General features: G+C 41.8%; 1 protein-coding gene across 1 annotated transcript in view; it reads left to right on the forward strand.

The window, feature by feature from the left end:
- Positions 1 to 829: 829 nt before the first annotated feature.
- LOC126418462 (vanin-like protein 3) overlaps positions 830 to 23,568 on the forward strand; it is a 149,786-nt gene continuing 127,047 nt past the window's right edge. Inside the window, exon 1 of the mRNA XM_050085231.1 lies at positions 830 to 896. The gene's annotated coding sequence lies outside the window, so the exon portion shown is untranslated. The remainder of the gene's footprint in view (positions 897 to 23,568) is intronic.

Genomic DNA, 23,568 nt, shown 5'->3' on the forward strand with positions numbered 1-23,568 from the left:
GGTTGTATATGATTGTTAAGTATGGAGCTAATGCATCAACATTCTCCGAAAGGAACCTAACTGGTATACAGTCTGGACCAGAAGACTTGCTTCTATTAAGTGATCTGAGTTGCTTCACTACTCTGAGGATATTTACTTCTACGTTACTCATGTCGGCAGCTGTTCTCGATTCGAATTCTGGAATATTTACTTCGTCTTCTGTTGTTGAAGGCATTTCGGAAGGCTGTGTTTAGTGAATCGGCTTTGGCAGCACTGTCAAATGTAAGAATTGCTGGGTATCGAACGTAGGACCTTATCCTCGCACGTAATTACGAACTGTATACGCTACCTCTACACCACAGCTACCTATTAAACCATAACTGTTAACACAACACGTACTAAGAACCGAACTTGCAATCTCGCAGTCAAAGTCTTCCTTGTGAATCAGCGCAGTGATGGCGTACTGACTCAAAATCGGTTGTCATCGGCCGATGTCGGTCGTCGGCGGTATTTCCTGGCGCCGGTGCCACTGCAGCCGCAGCTTAAGAGCACACTGATCACTATATCTACCTCAGTGTATTCCGAAACAGCGGTTCCGCAGTGCTACGGGACCCGCGCAACCGTCGGTTTGCGTGTGCAGACTTACAGAGTATCCTGGTACGGCGCGAGGGCAGAGCCGGGCGACCGTACTGCAAGGTCACCGCCCTGCCTTCCCAGCGACGCGTCGCAGCACCGTGATCAGGCTCCAGCCGACGGGGGACTTCCCCGCCTCCGGTGCCGTCCCGCGAACTCGAGGTGGGGAGGGCTCACATGTACCACCACCATATAAACCCCGGGCCGGCCTGTTGAGGCATCAGTCCGCTGCAGCTAGCTGGAACCTCTGCGGAAGCGACAGCCAGCCTATACAGCCCTCTCAGGTATGAACTGCGATTTAACTATCTTTCTGTTTGACAACTCCGCATATCTCAAGATCGCATGCATAAAGCAAATATTCGTACTTTGATTGATTCCTGCGCCAGTCTATTCGTATCGCCAACAACAGCAGTGTGGTATGCTGTGTTATGTCTTTCTTTCCGTAGTTACTGGTTTCCCTTTCTCCTACTAAAATATGAACGTGACACGTCCAGATAAAGAACAGACTGTTTGAAATAATCGAATAATTTAACTGCCTTCTTACCACATTACAAATTCCATTCATGATTGTACTTTCATGGTACACGTACAGAAACGAGACAGTGAAATACATGGAAAACTTCATAACATATTCCGATTACCTTGTAGCGTCTTCGCTACGTCACTGTACATCTGGAAGTCACAGGTTCATCAGGTCTTTCTGTTGTCATGTGAGGATATTCACTGCGAATCAGTGTGCCAGAAACTGTTGAACTGTGAATTCTGTTTCCAGAATGAGATTTTCACTCTGCAGCGGAGTGTGCGCTGATATGAAACTTCCTGGTAGATTAAAACTGTGTGCCCGACCGAGACTCGAACTCGGGACCTTTGCCTTTCGTGGGCAAGTGCTCTACCATCTGAGCTACCGAAGCACGACTCACGCCTGGTCCTCACAGCTTTACTTCTGCCAGTATCTCGTCTCCTACCTTCCAAACTTTACAGAAGCTCTCCTGCGAACCTTGCAGAACTGGCACTCCAGAAAGAAAGGATATAGCGGAGACATGGCTTAGCCACAGCCTGGGGGATGTTTCCAGAATGAGATTTTCACTCTGCAGCGGAGTGTGCGCTGATATGAAACTTCCTGGCAGATTAAAATTGTGTGCCCGACCGAGACTCGAACTCGGGACCTTTGCCTTTCGTGGGCAAGTGCTCTACCATCTGAATTCTGTTGATTTCTTTTGTATACGTCTCAGTGAATTTGCTCCCACATATTTAACATAAACAGCTTTCAAAGATGACACCCCACCCAAACTGCATGGATATTTCAGTAATAAATATGTAATATGTAACTTTTTTACTAATTTACTTACGGCTTCTAGCATGCATACTTTTTCGGCGTCACAATTTAAAAGGATTTACAAAAACATCGAAGTAATATTCAGGGCACGCTTTCTTTAATTTTCCTTCGAACTGTTGTTATTTAGAGGGTGATTCAGGTGCCCCTACCTATGGGGTTTCTGCAGCCCATAACGCCTTCGAATGCCACATGTAAGATTTTTAAGTTCTCTCCCTCGCTACGTGCAGACTAATAGTCCAACAGCAAGAAGTGAATAGGACCTTTTTGTAGGAAATTTAATATAACTAAATTTTGTACTGGGATACGTTTTCATTAGAGGCCGCAGCTTTCGAATTACTCGAGAAAACGCACAATAGCAACCTTCAAATGAGTTTTTCTTGAATAACTCGAAAACTGTGGCCTCCAGGGAAAACGTATCCCACTAAAAAATTTAACTACGTTACATTTCCTACAAAAAAGTCCTGCGCACTTTCTCTGTAGGACTAATAGTTCGTGCGCAGATAGAAAGAGAATAAGAGTGTGAAATTTGGAGGTGTTGCGGTTTACATAAAACCCTTTGGTAAGGGCAGCTGAATCCCCTGTATATTCAATTACACTACTAGATATAAGCTTACCGTTAACCCTTGTTTGTATTAAAAAATTTAATTGTATGCTTCATTTAATTTCAACGTCCATCATTCCTTTTTTATGTTATATTGTGTTATAAACCTGGTTATGGCGTCATATCCACTTCTGATTTTATTTCAAGGAACTGAGATATCGCAATGTGGCAGGTAGTGACCGAATCTCGAAAGCTCCCTTATAAATTCGACTTTGCTTTTCTCATAGCGCCTGCACTGAAACAGGATGTGATTTAGACCACTAAATGGTTCGTCATCGCATTGACAGTAGTGTATATCCAGCACGAAGATTTTATGTAAGTGGATGCGGGAGGACATAACTGAGACGTATTCTCATTCCTTGAGTTTGAGAACTTTAAAAACCATCTCTGTCTTGATATGAATGGCTTTATACTTACATAGATTTCATCTCTTGCTTTTTGACTTTCGTTCCATTGTTTCTGTTACGAGAGAACTGCTTGTCGTTTTATTTTCAGCATGTAATCTGTGTATGGGAGTTTCATGTCTTCTGCTGCTCATTCCATCTACGCTAGTCGATATCCTTTGTCCATGTGTTTAATGCTACAGTGAGTTTGATCTGTATGAATTCTGTAATTTGACCAGTTGTCTTTGCCTGGTGGCAGCGATCTACTGCGTCTGGGATGTATTTACCAGTTATCTTGTACTACCTTCTGTAACTACTTGATTTCAGAACACTTTGTAAGTCTGTGATTATTACTTTACCGTTTTGAGGATTATCAGGGATATGTTGTGATTTACTGCCACCATAACTTATACGTTATACAACTTATTACTTAAATAAATTTTCCACTAAAATATTCCAAAGAAAAATAATAATATCGTCTGCTCTTGTCAATGGTTGAAATACAACCTCAACATCGATATTCCACGTTAAAAAATAATGTTTTTACGTTAGAAAAATACTGTTGTTCATAAATACTAATGATGCTTCAGTTTGACCAGCACAGACAATTACCGTCACGTCTCCTCAAATGACACCGCATGAAAATCAAGCACTATCGCCCTTTCTATTGATCTTTGTATTGATTCTATAGTATGGTTACCTCTTTCCCATAGTCCTGTGTCTGTCCCTTCCTGTCACAAATACTAGCAATGCCTTCCAAAACTATTGATCCCTCTTTTTCCTACGGATTATTTTTTTTTATACTGTGGTAAGGTCTTATGGGACCTAAGCTTTTACACTACTTAATCTAACTTACGCTAAAGACAAGACACACACATACCCAGGCCCGAGGGAGGACTCGAACCTCCGATGGGCGAGCTGCGCGGACCGTGACAAGGCTCCCCAGACCGCTCGGATACCCTGCGCGGCCTTCAGATTAGATTAGACATACTTTTGGATCCATAGACTCATAGTAAGGATGTAGTTCATGTCGTAAAACATTCATGGGGTGACTTCGTGATGATGTTACAAACTCTCTGGGATGATGGAGAAGGGTAAATATGTCAAATGGAACAAAAAGTAAGTGAACTGCAAAGGAGACAGGGATTTCTGGTCAGTGAGTACGGGGTAATATCAACAGTAACAGAATACCTTATAACAGGAGTTGGATTAGTTATGAATAGGAAGATAGGGCAGAGTTGAACAGTTCAGTGATAGGGTTTTCCTCATCAGATCGACAACAACCCAACACAGACAACAATAGTAGATGTATACATGCCGACGACGCAAGGAGAAGATGAAGACATCTAAAAAATATATGAGGATACTGAACGGATAATTCAGTACGTAAAGGGAGATGAAAATCTTATAGTCATGGGGGATTGGCACATGGTTGCAGGGGAAAAAACAGAAGAAGGGGTTACGGGATAGTATGCGCGTGGTAGTAGCAATGAGAAAGGATAAAGACGAATTGAGTTTGGCAGTAAATTTCAGCTAGTAATAGCGAATATTCGTTCGAGAATCGCAAGAGGAGGTATACTACGAAAAGGCCGGAAGGTAAGGAAAGATTTCAGTTAGGACGCGTCATGGTCACGCAGAAATTCCAAAATCCGATACCGGATTGTAAGGCGCACCCTGGAGCAGATATAGACTCAGCTCACAATTTAGTAATGATGAAGAGCAGGCTGAAGTTCAGGAGACCAGTCAGGAAGAATTAATGCTGAAAGAAGGAGACACGAAAATTCTAAGGAATAAAGAGATACGCAGAGATACGCTTCAAGTTCTCTGAGGCTTTAGATACTGCAATAGTGAATAGCTCAGTAGACAGTTCAATTGAAGGGGAATGGACATCTAAAGGACAATTAGAGAAACTGGAAACATAAACACAGGTAAAAGGATGGTAATCCGAGGGAATTATGGGTAACAGAAGAAATACTTAGGCTGATCGACGAAAAGAGGAAGTACAAAGCGTTCAGGGAAGTCCACGAATATAGAAATATAAGCCACATAGAAACGACGTAACTAGGAAGTGCGGCCGGCCGCGGTGGTCTAGCGGTTCTAGACGCTCAGTCCGGAGCCGCGCGGCTGCTACGGTCGCAGGTTCGAATCCTGCCTCGGGCATGGATGTGTGTGATGTCCTTAGGTTAGTTAGGTTTCAGTAGGGGACTGATGACCACAGATGTTAAGTCCCATAGTGCTCAGAGCCATTTGAACCATTTTTTTGAACTAGGAAGTGCGGGGAAGCTAAGGCAAACTGGTTGCATGAAAAGTGTGAAGAAATCGGAAAAGAAATGATTGTCAGTAGGACTGACTCAGCATATAGAAAGTCAAAACGACCTTCGGTGAGATTAAAGCAAGAGCGGTAACATTAAGAGTGCAATGGGAATTTTACTGTCAAATGCAGAAGAGAGAGTAGATAAATGGAAAGAGTACACTGAAAGCCTTTATGAGGGGGTCTTGTGTGATGACGTGATAGACGAAGAAACAGGAGTCGACAGCGAAGAGGTAGGGGATCCAGTATTAGAGTCAGAATTTAAAAAAAGCCTTGGAAGACTTAAGATCAAATATGGTAGACGATCTATATAACCTTCCACCGGAATCTATAAATCATTGGGAGAAGCGGCAACAAAATGGCTGTTTCGTATGTAGGATGTATGAGACTGGCGATATATTATCAGACTACAAATGAAAAGACACAACTTCAGAAACTATATTGGTCTCATACATATGTAGTTTTATGTGGATAAACAGAAGCGACGAGTGAAAATTTGTAGCAAGGCCAGGAATCGAACCGAGGTCTCCCGCTTACTAGGCTGGTGCGTTAGCCACTAAGCCACCTTGGCACAGCAGTTTATACAACAGCACGGATTAGCGTGGCATGCCTCTCTCCTCGATCCAAATTTTCACTGCCGCCGCAGCCTTCTTTAAATTTTCCCTTACACCCGAACAGAATTACCGAGGCTCTCCATTTTCTGGAATAACATGTCAGCATCGAACGTAAATGGGGGTTCTGGAATAGCAGCTCAGCATCAGATGTAAATGGGAGATCCAGCCTGAAATCCAGGCAAAGGTACTTATACAAATGAAATGACACAGCTTTAGAGACTTTACTGGTCTCATACTGTATGAGAGCAGTGACGTCTCTAAAGTTGTGTCATTTCATTTGTAGAAGTACCTTCGCCTGTATTCCAGGCTGGATCCCTCACTTACACTCGATGTTGACATGCTATTCCAGAACATGGAGAGCCTCGGTAATTCAGTTCAGGGGGGATTTAAAGTAGGCTGGGACGGCAGTGAGAATTTAGATCGAGGAGAGAGGCGTGGCAGGCTGATCCGTGCAGTTGTGTGGTTGGTTGTTGCGGGGAAGGAGACCAGACAGTGAGGTCATCGGTCTCATCGGATTAGGGAAGGACGGGGAAGGAAGTCGGCCGTGCCCTTTGAAAGGAATCATCCCGGCATTTGCCTGGAGCAATTTAGGGAAATCACGGAAAACCTAAATCAGGATGGCCGGACGCGGGATTGAACCGTCGTCCTCCCGAATGCGAGTCCAGTGTCTAACCACCGCGCCACCTCGCTCGGTCGCAGTTGTGTGAATCGCTATGTAAGGTGGCTTAGTGGCTAACAAACCTGTCTAGTAAACAGGAGACACGGGTTCGATTCCCGGTCTTGGCACATGTTTACAGTCGTCGTTTCAGTCTATATACATAAAAAAATACCATCAAACTTTCGGAAAAACATATGGATTTAGAATAAATCAAATAATGGCAATCGTAATGAGAAGTTGCAAAAATCAGAATTCCGAAAAACTTAACATCAGAATTGGGGATCACGAAGTAGTTGAAGTTAAGAAATTCTGCTACTTAGGCAGCAAAATAATCCACGATGGACGGAGCGAGGAAGGCAAAAAAAGCAGACTAGCACTGGCAAAAATGGCATTCCTGGCCACGAGAAATCTATTAGTGTCAAACATAGGTCTCAATTTCAGTTAAAAATATCTGAGAATGTACGTTTGGAGCATTGTATGGTAGTGAAACATGGACTGTGAGAAAACGGGAACAGAAGAGAATCGAAGCATTTTAAATGTGGTGCTACAGAAGAATGCTGAAAATTTGGAGGACTGCTAAGATGAGGAACGAGGAAGTTCTCCCCAGAATCGCCATAGAGAGGAATATATGGAAAGCACTGACAAAAAGAAAGGACAGGTTAAAAAATGGCTCAGAGCACTATGGGACTTAACTTCTAAGGTCATCAGTCCCCTAGAACTTAGAACTGCTTAAACCTCACTAAACTAAGGACATCATACACATCCATGCCCGAGGCAGGATTCGCACCTGCGACCGTAGCGGTCGCGCGGTTCCACACTGTAGCGCCTAGAACCGCGCGGCCACCGCGGTCGGCGAAGGGACAGGATGACTGAATATCTGTTAAGGCCAAAGGGAATCACCTCCATATTGCTAGATGGAGTTGTGGAGAATAAAATTTGTAGAGGAAGACAGATATTGGAATGCATTCAATAAATAATTGAGGACTTAGCAAGTGCTACTCTGAGATGAAAGATTGGCTCATGAGAGGAATTCGTGGAGAGCCACATCAAACCAGTCAGTTTTACAGACGAATGGAAAAACTGGTAGAAGCCGACCTCGGGGAAGATCAGTTTGGATTCCGTAGAAATGTTTTGTTGGAACACGTGAGGCAATACTGACACTACGACTTATCTTAGAAAATAGATTAAGGAAAGGCAAAAAGGTGGGAATTTAAGGAGATGGGACCTGGATAAACTGACAGAACCAATGGTTGTAGAGAGTTTCAGGGAGAGCATTAGAGAACGATTATCAAGAATGGGAGAAAGAAATACAGTAGAAGAAGAATGGGTAGCTTTGAGAGATGAAATAGTGAAGGCAGCAGAGGATCAAGTAGGTAAAAAGACAAGGGCTAGTAGGAACCCTTGTGTAACAGAAGAAATATTGATTTTAACTGATGAAAGGAGAAAATATAAAAATGCAGTAAATGAAGCAGGCAAAAAGGAATACAAATGTCTCAAAAATGATATCGACAGGAAGTGCAAAATGGCTAAGCAGAGATGGCTAGAGGACAAATGTAAGGATGTAGAGCCTTACCTCACTAGGGGTAAGATAGATACTGCCTACAGGAAAATTAAAGAGATCTTTGGAGACAAGAGAACCACTTGCACGAATATCAAGAGCTCAGATGGAAACCCAGTTCTAAGCAAAGAAGGGAAAGCAGAAAGGTGGAAGGAGTATATAGAAGGTCTATACATGGGCGATGTACCTGAGGACAACATTATGGAAATGGAAGAGGATGTAGATGAAGATGAAATGGGAGATATGATACTGCGTGAAGAGTTTAACAGAGCGCTGAAAGACCTAAGTCAAAACAAGGCCCCAGGAGTAGACAAAATACCATTAGAACTACTGACAGCCTTGGGAACTATCAGTTTAATAAGCCATGGCTGCAAAATACTAACACGAATTCTTTACAGACGAATGGAAAAACTGGTAGAAGCCGACCTCGGGGAAGATCAGTTTGGATTCCGTAGAAATGTTTTGTTGGAACACGTGAGGCAATACTGACACTACGACTTATATTAGAAAATAGATTAAGGAAAGGCAAACCCACGTTTCTAGCATTTGTATACTTAGAGAAAGCTTTTGACAATGTTGACTGGAATACTCTCTTTCAAATTCAGAAAGTGGCTGGGGTAAAATACAGAGAGCGAAAGGCTATTTACAATTTGTACAGAAACCAGATGGCAGTTATAAGAGTCGAGGGGCATGAAAGGGAAGCAGTGGTTGGGAAGGGAGTGAGACAGGGTTGTAGCCTATCCCCGATGTTATTCAATCTGTATACTGAGCAAGCAGTAAAGGAAACAAAAGAGAAGTTCGGAGTATGTATTAAAATCCATGGAAAAGAAATAAAAACTTTGAGGTTCGCCGATGACATTGTAATTCTGTCAGAGACAGCAAAGGATTAGATTAGATTAGATTAGATTAGATTAGTACTAGTTCCATGGATCATGAATACGATATTTCGTAATGATGTGGAATGAGTCAAATTTTCCAATACATGACATAATTAAGTTAATTTAACAACATAATTAAGTTAATATAACAACTTTTTTATTTGTCTTTTTATTTTTTTTAAAAAAATTATAATTTTTTGTTTCGTTTTTTTTCTTTTTTTTTAATTTATATCTAAAAATTCCTCTATGGAATAGCAGGAGTTGTCATTCAGAAATTCTTTTAATTTCTTCTTAAATACTTGTTGGTTATCTGTCAGACTTTTGATACTATTTGGTAAGTGACCAAAGACTTTAGTGGCAGTATAATTCACCCCTTTCTGTGCAAAAGTTAGATTTAATCTTGAATAGTGAAGATCATCCTTTCTCCTAGTATTGTAGTTGTGCACACTGCTATTACTTTTGAATTGAGTTTGGTTGTTAATAACAAATTTCGTAAGAGAGTATATATACTGAGAAGCTACTGTGAATATCCCTAGATCCTCAAATAAATGTCTGCAGGCTGATCTTGGGTGGAATCCAGCTATTATTCTGATTATTATTTATTCCTCAGTGATGAATTACCCCAAAATATGATGCCATATGCAAGCAATGAGTGAAAATAGGCGTAGTAAGCTAATTTACTAAGATGTTTATCTCCAAAATTTGCAATGACCCTTATTGCATAAGTAGCTGAACTCAAACGTTTCAGCAGATTATCAATGTGTTTCTTCCAATTTAATCTCTCATCAATGGACACACCTAAAAATTTTGAATATTCTACCTTAGCTATATGCTTCTGATTAAGGTCTATCTTTATTAATGGCGTCATACCATTTACTGTACAGAACTGTATGTACTGTGCCTTATCAAAATTCAGTGAGAGTCCGTTTACAAGGAACCACTTAGTAATTTTCTGAAAGACATTATTGACAATTTCATCAGTTAATCCTTGTTTGTCAGGTGTGATTACTATACTTGTATCATCAGCAAAGAGAACTAACTTTGCCTCTTCATGAATATAGAATGGCAACTCATTAATATATATTAAGAACGACAAAGGACCCAAGACTGACCCTTGTGGAACCCCATTCTCGATAGTTCCCCAGTTTGAGGAATGTGCTGATCGTTGCATATTATGAGAACTGCTTATTTCAACTTTCTGCACTCTTCCAGTTAGCTACGAATTAAACCATTTGTGCACTGTCCCACTCATGCCACAATACTTGAGCTTGTCTATCAGAATTTCATGATTTACGCAATCAAAAGCCTTTGAGAGATCACAAAAAATCCCAATGGATGGTGTTCGGTTATTCAGATCATTCAAAATTTGATTGGTGAAAGCATATATGGCATTTTCCGTTGAAAAAACTTTCTGGAAACCAAATTGACATTTTGTTAGCACTTCATTTTTACAGATATGTGAAGCTACTCTTGAATACATTACTTTCTCAAAAATTTTGGATAAAGCTGTTAGAAGGGAGATTGGACGATAATTGTTGACATCAGATCTATCCCCTTTTTTATGCAAAGGTATAACAATAGCATATTTCAGTCTATCAGGGAAAATGCCCTGTTCCAGAGAGCTATTACACAGGTGGCTGAGAATCTTACTTATCTGTTGAGAACAAGCTTTTAGTATCTTGCTGGAAATGCCATCAATTCCATGTGACTTTTTGCTTTTAAGCAAGTTCATTATTTTCCTAATTTCAGAGGGAGAAGTGGGTGAGATTTCAATTGTATCAAATTGCATAGGTATGGCCTCTTCCATTAACAGCCTAGCATTTTCTAATGAACACCTGTATCCTGCTATATCCACAACATTTAGAAAATTATTATTAAAAATATTTTCAACTTCTGACTTTTTGTTCGTAAAGTTTTCATTCAATTTGATGGTAATACTGTCTTCCTGTGCTCTTGGTTGACCTGTTTCTCTTTTAATAATATTCCAAATTGTTTTAATTTTATTATCAGAGTTGCTGATTTCAGACATGATACACATACTTCTGGACTTTTTAATAACTTTTCTTAATATAGCACAGTAGTTTTTATAATATTTGATAGTTTCTGGGTCACTACACTTTCTTGCTGTCAGATACATTTCCCTTTTCCGTTTACAAGATATTTTTATACCCTTAGTAAGCCATGGTTTGTTACATGGTTTCTTACGAGTATATTTAACTATTTTCTTGGGGAAGCAGTTTTCAAATGCATTTACAAAAGTGTCATGAAATAAATTATATTTTAAATTGGCATCAGGCTCGCGGTACACCTCATCCCAGTCTAACTGCTGTAGGCTTTCCCTGAAATTTGCAATTGTTAAATCGTTGACTGAACGTACTACTTTGGAGGACTGTTTAGTACTGCTGAATGGAGCTATGTCATATATTGTAACTAGCTGTGCACCATGATCAGAAAGACCATTCTCAACAGGCTGAGCATTTATCTGGTTAAACTTATCTTGGTCTATAAAGAAGTTATCTATCAGTGAGCTGCTATCCTTTACCACCCGAGTAGGAAAATCAATAACGGGTGTCAAATTGAAAGAACCGAGTAATACCTCAAGGTCATTTTTCCTATTACCCTCTTTCATAGAATCTACATTGAAGTCCCCAAAAATAATAATTTGCTTCCCCCTGTCTGACAGATAGCACAAGGAATCCAAATTTTTCAGAAATAGATGAAAATTTCCCGATGGGGACCTATATACAGTTACAATTATAAATGTGCCTTTATTTAATTTAAGCTCACAGGCACATGCTTCTGTATGTTTCTCTACACAAAACTTTTTTGTTTCTATACTTTTTGCACAATGATAACTTTTGACATTTAAGGCAACTCCTCCTTTTTCCATATTTTCTCTAGTTACATGTGCAGAGAGCTTATATCCACTTACATTTACCTGATCTATATCAGTAACAGTGTGATGCTCAGACAGGCATAGTATATCTATTTCATCCTCAACTTCTAAATCTTCTAAACAAACCAGAAGATCATCTATTTTATTCTTTAAGCTCCCAATATTTTGATGAAATATACTTACATTTTTTTTAATTATACTTTTATGAGAACCTTCCCTTATTCTAACATTTGCAGTACTCTCCTGTCTGAGTTTCTCATTGTGCTTAGGCCTAGTTCCTATACCAGTGGTCACATGGTGTTCAGAGAGGCAGATTATGTCAACTGGGTTGGGTGACTTTAATTCATCAATGCAATTACCTAGGACTGAGATACAACTTGGTGGAGATAAAATTTCTGGTGATTGGTGAAAATTTATAATTGACAGCTGTGATTGGTGATCCAATGTGCTAGAATTGTGCTGTTTAATTTCTTTCCTAAACTGAAGATTTGTTTCAATCCTGACCTCTCGTAGAACTTGACATCTTTCTGTCTTACCTATCCTAAAAAAGGTGCTGTTCCAACACCTGTAACCACTGGTATTTTACCATTCATGGCAGTGCCTCCCCCCCTTAAATTTCCTGCTATTACCCCAGCCAGTTTACCCTTCCCTTTCCTGTTGATATGTAGGCCGTGCCTGGTATAGTCCCACCTACTGAGAGAATCAACAGGAACCACACCAATATGAGCCCCCGCACCTGACCCAAGCAGCCGTTCCAACTCCAACTTAACTCTCCCAACAGAAGAGTTCAAATGAGGTCGGTCATGGCGTCTCAGGACAGATACAAATTCAACATTGGTGTGTCTCGATGCCGACGCAATCTTTACCAGGTCACACTCTATACTGTACCCAGGATCTCTGTCGATACTGTTCCCTGGCCCTCCCACAATAACCACGGTGTCTTCCCTGGTAAATCCTTTACAGAGTGAACATAAATCCTCTGTCACCTGATCCAGACTAGCACTTGGCTTGAAAAAATTTGCGTCCTGGTATTCTGGCCCTAATTCCTCCTGCAGAAGTTGGCCTACACCTCTGGCATGAGAACTGGCTAACAACAAAACTTTCTTCCTTTTCGATGACTTTCCTACATTCTTTTTCAATTTCCTATTGAAAGTTTGTTGTGTCCTGTCTACACCTACCTCTGCTTGAGGCTCATCAGTTTCTAACTGAAGCAACAGGTCAAACTTATTTTTGACATTCACCACAAAATTGTCAGACTTAGTTCTAGGTCTGTTCCTTCTGTTACCTGTTGCTGCTTCCCACCTCTCTTTGCCCTTTTCCCTCCTTAACCTGTCCAGATCTTCCCTAGACTGATCTAGCTCAGCCTGAAGGGCAACAATTTTCCCCTCCTGTTCCACTATCTTCCTATCTCTGCTGCAAATCCTACATAACCACTGATGAGCCTGATCCACTTTCCCGACACCCACGCCACTGCAGTCCCCCCAGTGAAAAAACTACTGCATCCATCACACCAAACCCCGGAACTAACAATTCTACGGCAAGTCAGGCACTTCTCACTCATGGCAAAAATAATACTTTAGCTAGAATAAATCAATTAAATTACCGAAAATCAAAAAAGATGTTACAAGAATTAAGCCTATTCACAAATGTATATAAGCAAGTGTCTGATTTAAAATTCCGCTGTTTTTCTGAGATCTGTATTAAAACAATGAAGGTATACGCTATTTATTATATATTTCACTCGATGGAATGAAAAAAGGACAATTAAACGAGATACTTCAAGAAACTAGACAAATTACCGTGAAACAAGAAACAAACACGTTTACAAAATTTAAGCCTAAACGCGACTTCGCGAAGTTACGATCTTTTCCTGTTTTCTGAAAAAATACGCAAAGAAAAGTGAAACTTTTAACGGCAAGACTAAACGATACACTAATGCACGTATTTAATTTGTTGTCGGTGTTAAACTAAATTATATTCCTGTCTAAATCACTTAACTTTCTGGAAATAGTTTCTGGAGTCACTTACTCGGCGGCCATCTTGGAAGAAATCTTGAAGAGCAGCTGAACGGAATGGACAGAGTCTTGAAAGGAGGATATAAGATGAACATCAATAAAAGCAAAACGAGGATAATGGAATGTAGTCGAATTAAGTCTGGTGATGCTGAAGGAATTAGATTAGGAAATGAGACACTTAAAGTAGTAAAGGAATTTTGCTATTTGGGGAGCAAAATAACTGATGATGGTCGAAGTAGAGAGGATATAAAATGTAGACTGGCAATGGCAAGGAAAGCGTTTCTGAAGAAGACAAATTTGTTATAGATTTAAGTGTCAGGAAATCGTTTCTGAAAGAATTTGTATGGAGTGTGGCCATGTATGGAAGCGAAACGTGGACGATAAATAGTTTAGACAAAAAGAGAATAGAAGCTTTCGAAATGTGGTGCTACAGGAGAATGCTGAAGATGAGATGGGTAGATAACATAACTAATGAGGAGGTACTGAATAGAATTGGGGAGAAGAGAAATTTGTGGCACCACTTGACTAGAAGAAGGGATCGGTTGTTAGGACATATTCTGAGGCATCAAGGGATCACCAATTTAGTATTGGAGGGCAGCGCGGAGAGTAAAAATCGTAGAGGGAGACCAAGAGATGAATACACTAAACAGATTCAGAAGGATGTAGGTTGCAGTAAGTACTGGGAGATTGAGAAGCTTACACAGGATAGAGTAGCATGTAGAGCTGCATTAAACCAGTCTCTAGACTGAAGACCACAACAACAACAACAGTTACTGTAAATACACTTCTAAAGAAACAGAAGCTGATGCGTAATAGGCATGAAACAAATCATAGGGTTACAGATCGAGAGACGCTGAATGAAACGCAGTTGGTTTTCAAGAGGAAAATGCGTGAAGCCTTCAGTGACTATATATTCAGCACATCACAAAATCCCAAGAAAATTCTTCGTCATATGCATGAATGCTGGGCTCAGTTTTCAAGTGTTACTTTAGAAAGGAAAATCCATGGGTGTTGCCATTATTTAATTATCGCAGAACTACAATGATGTGTGAAACACAGGATGGTCGGAAACAGTCTGAAAAATCTTGTAAGGATGCTGCAGGTACGTTGTGCTGAGAAATAAAAGCTGAAAAAAAAATCGATATGTTGCGCTGTTTCCGACTTACTTAGCATTGAAGTTTGCTGTTGTCATTGCATAGATGACAGAGCACTAGACCACTCACCCTCTGTCCAGTTTTTGTATCGCTGTCGTGTTCGATTTTAGGAAACCAACGAAGAACAAGTTTGGCGACACCGCGTCTGCCAGGTCGCTTGAATTTGCCCGCGCAACTGCCTGATTGGCTAACTTCAATGCTAATGAACTCAGGAATGGCGAATATTTTCTGAATAGTTATTTCTCAGCACAACCCACGCTGCAACACACTTACAAACTTTTCTTATCACCCTGCAGATACTAATGTATTCGCCGGCCGGTGTGGGCGAGCGGTTCTAGGCGCTTCAGTCTGGAACCGCGCGATCGCTACGGTCGCAGGTTCGAATCCTGCTTCGGGCATGGATGTGTGTGATGTCCTTAGGTCGGTTAGGTTTAAGTAGTTCTAAGTTCTAGGTGGCTGATGACCTCAGATGTTAAGTCCCATAGTGCTCAGAGTCATTTGAACCATTTTTTTACTAGTGTATTGGTGTCGGGAAATAGCTGAAATCACTATAAACCATCGAAGATCCAGAGCTGTAAGAAATCCTTATCAGGTTCTATGCCTAACTTATGGTTCAGTTAACCGATCTTTAAACGATAATCTACCACAAACACTTAGAACGAAAAACCTTGCCAATGGTTGGAAGAATTTACAAGTCACACCACTCTACAAACAGAGCAGTAGAAGTGATGCAGGAAACTGCCGTCGAATTGACATCCATTTGTTGTAGAACATTAGAAAATATTTTGAGCTCCATTGTACTGAGGTATGTCGAAGAAAAGGACCTTTTCCATGTCAGCACGCATGGGTTCCGGAAACATCGATCATGTGCAACCTAATTCATTTGTTTCACGTGACGTATTGAAAGCCACGGATCAAAGTAGTCAGGTAGATACAGTATTTTTCGATTTCCGAAAAGTATTAGCCTCCGTACCACATCTACGCTTATTTTCAAAAGCACGATCGTATACAATACCAAGCGAAATTTGTGAAGGAATTGACCTTTTCTTGGTAAGGAGGAAGCAGCTAGTTATCTTTACTGGGAGAGTCATTGATGTATGTAGAAGTAACGACAGGTGTGATCAAGGTAAGTATTTTCGGACCTTCGTTGTTCATGCTGTATACTAATGACCCTGTAGACAACATTATCAGTAACCTCAGACATTTCGCAGATATGAAACTTCCTGGCAGATTAAAACTGTGTGCCGGACAGAGACTCGAACTCGAGACCTTTGCCTTTCGCGGGCAAGTGCTCTACCAACTGAGCTACCCAAGCACGACTCACGCCCCGTCCTCACAGCTTTACATCCGCCAGTACTTCGCCTCCTACCTTCCAAACTTTACAGAAGCTCTCCTGCGAACCTTGCAGAACTAGCACTCTCAGAGTGAAAATCTCATTCTGGATTTCGCAAATAATCCAGTAAGCTATGGTAATCTACCGTTTGAAAAACGCTCCACAAATATTCCGTGCACTTCACGAAACGAAAAAACGTAGAATGCTACGACTGCTATATGAACGAGTCACAATGGGAATAGGGCAGCTTATACAAACACCTGAAAGTAACAGTTTTTAGGGTGTGTGTGTGTGTGTGTGTGTGTGTGTGTGTGTGTGTGTGTGTGTGTGTGTGTCCACTTGTCAAAATGTCGGAGTATACAGGCAATATATTTATCGGTTGTTAAGCAGACATTTGATATTACGCTTTGGTAATCTGATCTCCTTTGTAGTTTTTAGAAGTACTGGATACATTCTGCATGCTGCACACACAATTTTGTCAGCTCACTAGTACTAAATTGATTAAATACAGAAAATTTACGGCCGCCAATGCTACATCTCCACGTACTGCCATCTAAAGCAGTCAAACGGTATTGCAGAACAACAGTTGTACAACATCAGTTTGCTAATGGCGTGTTTCATTTCGCAACGCTGTATTCCAGTTGTACGCTACGATAAGTTTCTGGTCCATCACGTACAATATATCCTTGTGCCACTTCTATACTGCCTGACAAAAAATGATAAGCTCCTAGAAAGGTAGGAGGAAACGAAATGAAACTGGGATGGATGTGTTGTTACTGCTGTGATTACTAAATCGAGTCAAATTTACAAAGAACCTGTCAGTATCAGCCCGCTTACCGGTATCAAGTAGCACCGCTCTCTGACCTGAATGCGTGGATTGAAGCGGTTGCGAATGGTGTCATAAAGCCCTCCTATTCTCTCCTGTGGCAAGCTGGCCCACAACTGTCATAACTGGTCCTTGATATCCTGGACGTTGGCACTGCGACAGAGTTGACGTTCGAACTGGTCCCACGCATGTTCTGTCAGGGACAGATCTTGGGATCTTTTTGCTCGGTAATACTTCAGCATCACGCAGACAGATCATATACAGGGTGTTACAAAAAGGTACGGCCAAACTTTCAGGAAACATTCCTCACACACAAATAAAGAAAAGATGTTATGTGGACATGTGTCCGGAAACGCTTAATTTCCATGTTAGAGGTCATTTTAGTTTGTTCTTCCACCTACGCTCAATGGAGCACGTTATCATGATTTCATACGGGATACTCTACCTGCGCTGCTAGAACATGTGCCTTTACAAGTACGACACAACATGTGGTTCATTTACGATGGAGCTCCTGCACATTTTAGTCGAAGTGTTCGTACGCTTCTCAGCAACGGATTCGGTGAGCGACGGATTGGTAGAGGCGGACCAATTCCATGGCCTCCACGCTCTCCTGACCTCAACCCTCTTGACTTTCATTTATGGGGGCATTTGAAAGGTCTTGTCTACGCAACCCCGGTACCAAATGTAGAGACTCTTCGTGCTCGTATTGTGGACCTCTGTGATACAATACGCCATTCTCCAGTGCTGCATCAGCGCATCAGGGATTCCATGCGACGGAGGGTGGATGCATGTATCCTCGCTAACGGAGGACATTTTGAACATTTCCTGTAACAAAGTGTTTGAAGTCACGCTGGTCCGTTCTGTTGCTGTGTGTTTCCATTCCATGATTAATGTGATTTGAAGTGAAGTAATAAAATGAGCTCTAACATGGAAAGTAAGCGCTTCCGGACACATGTCTACATAACATATCTTCTTTATTTGTGTGTGAGGAATGTTTTCTGAAAGTTTGGCCGTACCTTTTTGTAACACCCTGTAGACACATGCCATATGTGGACGAACGTTATCCTGTTGAAAAATGTCATCACGACTCTGTCGCCTAGCAGGTAACAGTGACGGTGCAGAATGTCAGTAAGTGCCGTTGTGCCTTCAGAGTTCCCTTGTTCGTCTCCAGCAGTGGTCTGAAGTCTTACCCGAAGGCTTCCCAAACCATGACGCCAAGAGCAATACCACGGTGCCTCTCCAAAGCCTTGCAAGAATCGGATATCTCCTCACGTCGCCGCCATCCTCGCCGACGATGACCGTATGGGATTGTGCAGAACCGCGATTTCATCGTTGAACACAATGAGTCTCCATTCGTTAGCACTCTATGCATCGCGGTCACGATGCCACTCCAAATGCAGCCGTGTGTGTTGTTGTGTTAACGGTAGCCTACGCACTGGACGGTAATTCACTTGTCCGGCTGCTGGGAGTCCATTACTTGTTTCCGGATGGCAGGCGCAGATCAGAAGGGTTTACGATGTTCTTGGTGCACAATACGAGTATCCTCCTCTCTCGACGTCAGACGTGGTCGATAGAAGCGCAGATCACGAGTTGCCTGTCCCAAGGCTCCCAAGCAATCCACCAACGAGCCATGTCACATCTTTACGCACCACAAATTTGGATATTTCACGATTCGACCATCCGGACAAATGGAGACCCAAAATGTGGTCACTTTCAAACCCCGTCAGGTACTGATAATGCTGTCTCACAGGAGTACACGGTATCACTGTGCCCTTCCCAGTAGTCACTCAACACCTGACATTGTGGAAATGGAAATGAGCGCACGGCAGTGTGGGCCGGGAGTCCCCCATTCGGTGAAGTTCGGCCACCGAGGGCAAGTACTTATTGCATTCGACGCCACATTGGGCGACTTGCGCGTCGGAATAATGAAATGATGATGAGGATAAGACCCAGTCCCTGAGCCGAGAAAATCTCCTGCCCCAGACGGGAATCGAACCCGGGCCTCTTGGAGTGGCATTCCGCTGCGCTGACCACTCAGCTAACGGGGGCGGACTTCTGACATTGTTCACGCCCCTTAAATACCCAACCACGTCTGGTAACAATACTAAACACAAACAACATTAATGCCTTCTGGCGGCTGTTCTACCTGTCACAGAGGATTGCAACTCCAATAATTTACACACCGCCCACTTGTGTCGATGTGTACGAAGTTACACCGACACCCGATAGTTCACCTTCTTCGTCGGGTACTGTACTTCTGTAGCCATCCAGTATCAAGTGCGTATTCATCGCGATTAATTTTTTTGTGTCAATCGCTTCTGTTCGAGAATGCGCGTGACATGCCACCATGTAAATCAGATCGGTTTCAGATAAAGCATGGTTTAAATAGAGTTTGAAATACTTTGTGGTAGGAAGTTCCTTGTACTTGATAGATGAGTATCTTAACAGGGACTTTTAGCTCAAGCGAAGATGTCTGTTAGATTTCAGTTTTGACAGTAAGAAGTAGAAGAAAGTGTTACAGGAGAATATGGACTTCGTAGTAGAAATGAGAGAGGAGAAAAATTAATTGAGGTCTGCAGTTAGTAATAGCAAATACTCTCTTCAAGAATCACAAGAGGAGGAAGTATATTTGGGAAAGGCCGGGAGATATGGGAAGATTCCAGTTAAATCAGATACTGGATTGTAAAGCGTACCCGGGTATATATATGGATTTAGATAACAATTTTTAAAAAATAATGATGAAGCGTACGTTGGAGTTAGACTAGTTGGAAAGAATCAATGCGCAAAGATTTGAGATGCGGAAGTACTAAAGAATGAAATGACACGTTTAAAGTTCGCTGAGGTTACAGATACTGCAATAAGGAATTGCTGAGTAGCAGATCGGTCAACTCTAAAAAGGGTAATCACAGAAGTTGGAAAGAAAGACAAAAGAGCAATGAAGGTAACTGTAAAAAAACTACGTTAGCAGAATAAATAAGCCTACTTCATTTGATCGACGAGAGAAAGAAATGCGAAAATGTTCAGGGAAAGTCAGGAACAGAGAACTAAAAGTCCAGAATGAGATTTTCACTCTGCAGCGGAGTGTGCGCTGATATGAAACTTCCTGGCAGATTAAAACTGTGTGCCGGACCGAGACTCGAACTCGGGACCTTTGCCTTTCGCGGGCAAGTGCTCTACCATCTGAGCTTCTGTAAAGTTTGGAAGGTAGGAGACAAGGTACTGGCGGAAGTAAAGCTGTGAGGACGGGGCGTGAGTCGTGCTTGGGTAGCTCAGATGGTAGAGCACTTGCCCGCGGAAGGCAAAGGTCCCGAGTTCGAGTCTCGGTCCGGCAGACAGTTGTAATCTGTCACGAAGTTTCAACTAAAAGTCACTTAGGAATGAAGTAAACAGGAAGATCCGGGAAGCTAAGGCGAAATGGCTGCATGAAAAATGTAAGGAAACCGAAGAAGAAATGTTGTCGGAAGGACTGACTCAGCACATAGAAAAGAAAAAACAACCTTCGGTATTAAAAGCAAGGCGGTACTATTAAGAATGCACTGAGAATTGCACTGTTAAATGCAGAGGAGAGAATGAATCGGAGGAAAGTGTGCACTGTAAGGCCTCTTTGGAGCAAGCACTAGTCTGATCACGAGATAAATGAAGAAACCAGAATCGATAAGCAAGAGGTATGGGATCCAGCATTAAAGCAGAATTTACAAGAGCTTATTAGGCAGAAGGGATAGATAACGTTTCTCCGTTTCTAAAAATCTTTGGTGGCGGTAATAGCCACCAAACGACTATTTACGTTGGTATGTGGACTGTATGAAACTAGCGAAGTACCATTTGACTTTTGGAGCAACATCATCCACGCAATTCCCAAGATAGCTAGATTCGACAAGTGCAAGAATTATCGCACAGTCAGCCTAACAGCTCATACCTCCAAGTTGCTGATAAGAATAATATACGCGAGAATGGAAAAGAAAATTGAGGATCTGCTAGGTGACTATCAGTTTGGATTTAGAAAAGGTGAAGCACTTGAGCGGCTGTTCTGACGTTGCGGTTAATAATGGAGGCAAGACAGAAGAAAACTCAATACACATAATTCATAGGATTTATCGGCCTAGAAAAGCGTTGGACAATGTAAAATGGTGCAAGACGTTCGAAATTTTTAGAAAAATAGAAGTAAACTATAGGGAAGCACAGATAATGTACAATATGTACAAGAACCGGGAGGAAACAATAATACTGGAAGACAAGGATGCAGCGCTTCACCCACACTGTTGGCCCTATACATCGAAGAAGTAATGACGGAAATAAAAGAAAGGTTCAAGAGTGGGGTTAAAATTCGATGTGAAAGGTTGTTAATGATAAGATTCGCTGATGACATTGCTATCCTTAGTTAGAAAGTGAATACAGAAATATGGATTGAGAGTAAATCGAAGAAAGAGGTTAAGTAATGAGAAAAACAGCTGGAAACCACGAAGTAGACAAAGTTAAGAAGTTATGCTATGTAGGCTGTGGTGTAACCGCCAGACACCACACTTGCTTGGTGGTAGCCTTTAAATCGGCCGCGGTCCGTTAGTATACGTCGGACCCGCGTGTCGCCACTATCAGTGATTGCAGACCGAGCGCCGCCACACGGCAGGTCTAGGGAGACTTCCTAGCACTCGCCCGAGTTGTACAGCCGACTTTGCTAGCGATGGTTCACTGCCTATTTACGTTCTCATTTGCCGAGACGATAGTTCAGCATAGCCTTCAGCTACGTCATTTGCTACGACCTAGCAAGGCGCCATATTCAGTTACTATTGATATATTGAATCATGTACCGTCAAAAGCGACGTTCATCATTAATGGATTAAAGTTAAGTATTCCACTAGCTACGTCCGTTTTTCTAAAATCTAATTTCCTTGTCCTGTTCCAGACCTCACGCCAGCCTGCGTGAGCTAAAACGCGTGCCTTTCGGTCTCCTCTAGTAACACGGTGTTGGCTCTCCTGCCAACCAAAACATAGGCAGTAAAATAACGCATGATGATGGGAGCAAGGACGGCACAGAAAGCAGACCAGCACTGGAAAAAATGGCATTCCTGCCAAAAAGAAGGCTGTTAGTATCAAACATAGACCTTAAATTGAGGAAGAAATTTCTGAGAATGTATACTTAGAGCACAGCACTTCACAGTAGCGATACATGGACTGTGGGAAAACCGGAACATAAGAAAATCGAAGCATTTGAGATGTGGTGCTACATAAGAATATTGGAAATTAGATGGACTGATAATGTAAGGAATGAAATTTTTTTTCGGAGAAGCGGCGAGGAAAGGAAAACACTGTCAAGAAGGACAGGATGACAGGACATGTGTTAATGCATCAGCGAAATACTTACATTGTACTTGAGGGAGTTGTAGAGAGTAAAAATTCTAGAGGAAGACAGAGACTAGAATGCATCCAGCAATAATTTAGGACGTAGATTGTAATTGCTACTCTAGGAAGCAAAAGTTGACGCAGGAAATCTTGGCGGGCCGCATCAAACCAGTCAGAAGATTGACTACTCAGAAAGACTTCAAAATGGTTCGAATGGCTCTGAGCACTATGGGACTTAACATCTGAGGTCATCAGTCCCCTAGAACTTAGAACTACTTAAACCTAACTAACCTAAGGACATCACACGCATCCATGCCCGAGGTAGGATTCGAACCTGCGACCGCAGCGGACGCGCGGTTCCAGACTGAAGCACCTAGAACCGCTCGGCTAGATGGGCCTGCCAGAAAGACTTGTTCACGTCAACCGCACCCTCTTGTTTTCTAAATCTAATGACATCTTTTTGTTTATATTCTCCGATTTTTTAGATCTAATGATGGTGCAAAGCCGGAAATGTTAATCAACTTTAACAGAGGAGCAAATGACCTAGATACTGATGTTCATAATCTAATCTTTAATACTCTTTATTATAGAACACAAATTTTAAAAATGTAAACATGTGGTACACTCAATCACTTCTTTTTAAATTTCGATATCTACCAGACAATGACTTTATTGTCGACCCCAGCTCCAAAATAATAAAGCTTTTTTGCAGCTTGTGATGATTTTTCCCTCACAATATCTTCCAGGAAAGCTTTGCGCACGACCTAAAGAAGAGTCTTTGTTGTCTTTTCAGCTCTACGTCAATGGTGCACCCAATGACGGGCAGGGAACCTCAGTTGCCCTGCTCCCTCCTTAGATAAACAATGCTGTCGTCTTAGCTAATCGAACACGCGTTCCGCCCGCTACGGAGACAGGCGTAACAGTTCAGCACTAGTTCGAATAAAACAGGGATATGTAATGGATATCAGAAAGGGTACACGAGCCACTTCTTGTAAAATCTCAGAACTACATAGGCGGTTATTAAAACTGCAAAATCAAGAATGATAACCAACAACG

This window comes from Schistocerca serialis, chromosome 9 (assembly GCF_023864345.2).
Source record: "Schistocerca serialis cubense isolate TAMUIC-IGC-003099 chromosome 9, iqSchSeri2.2, whole genome shotgun sequence".
Taxonomy (NCBI): Eukaryota; Metazoa; Arthropoda; class Insecta; order Orthoptera; family Acrididae; genus Schistocerca; species Schistocerca serialis.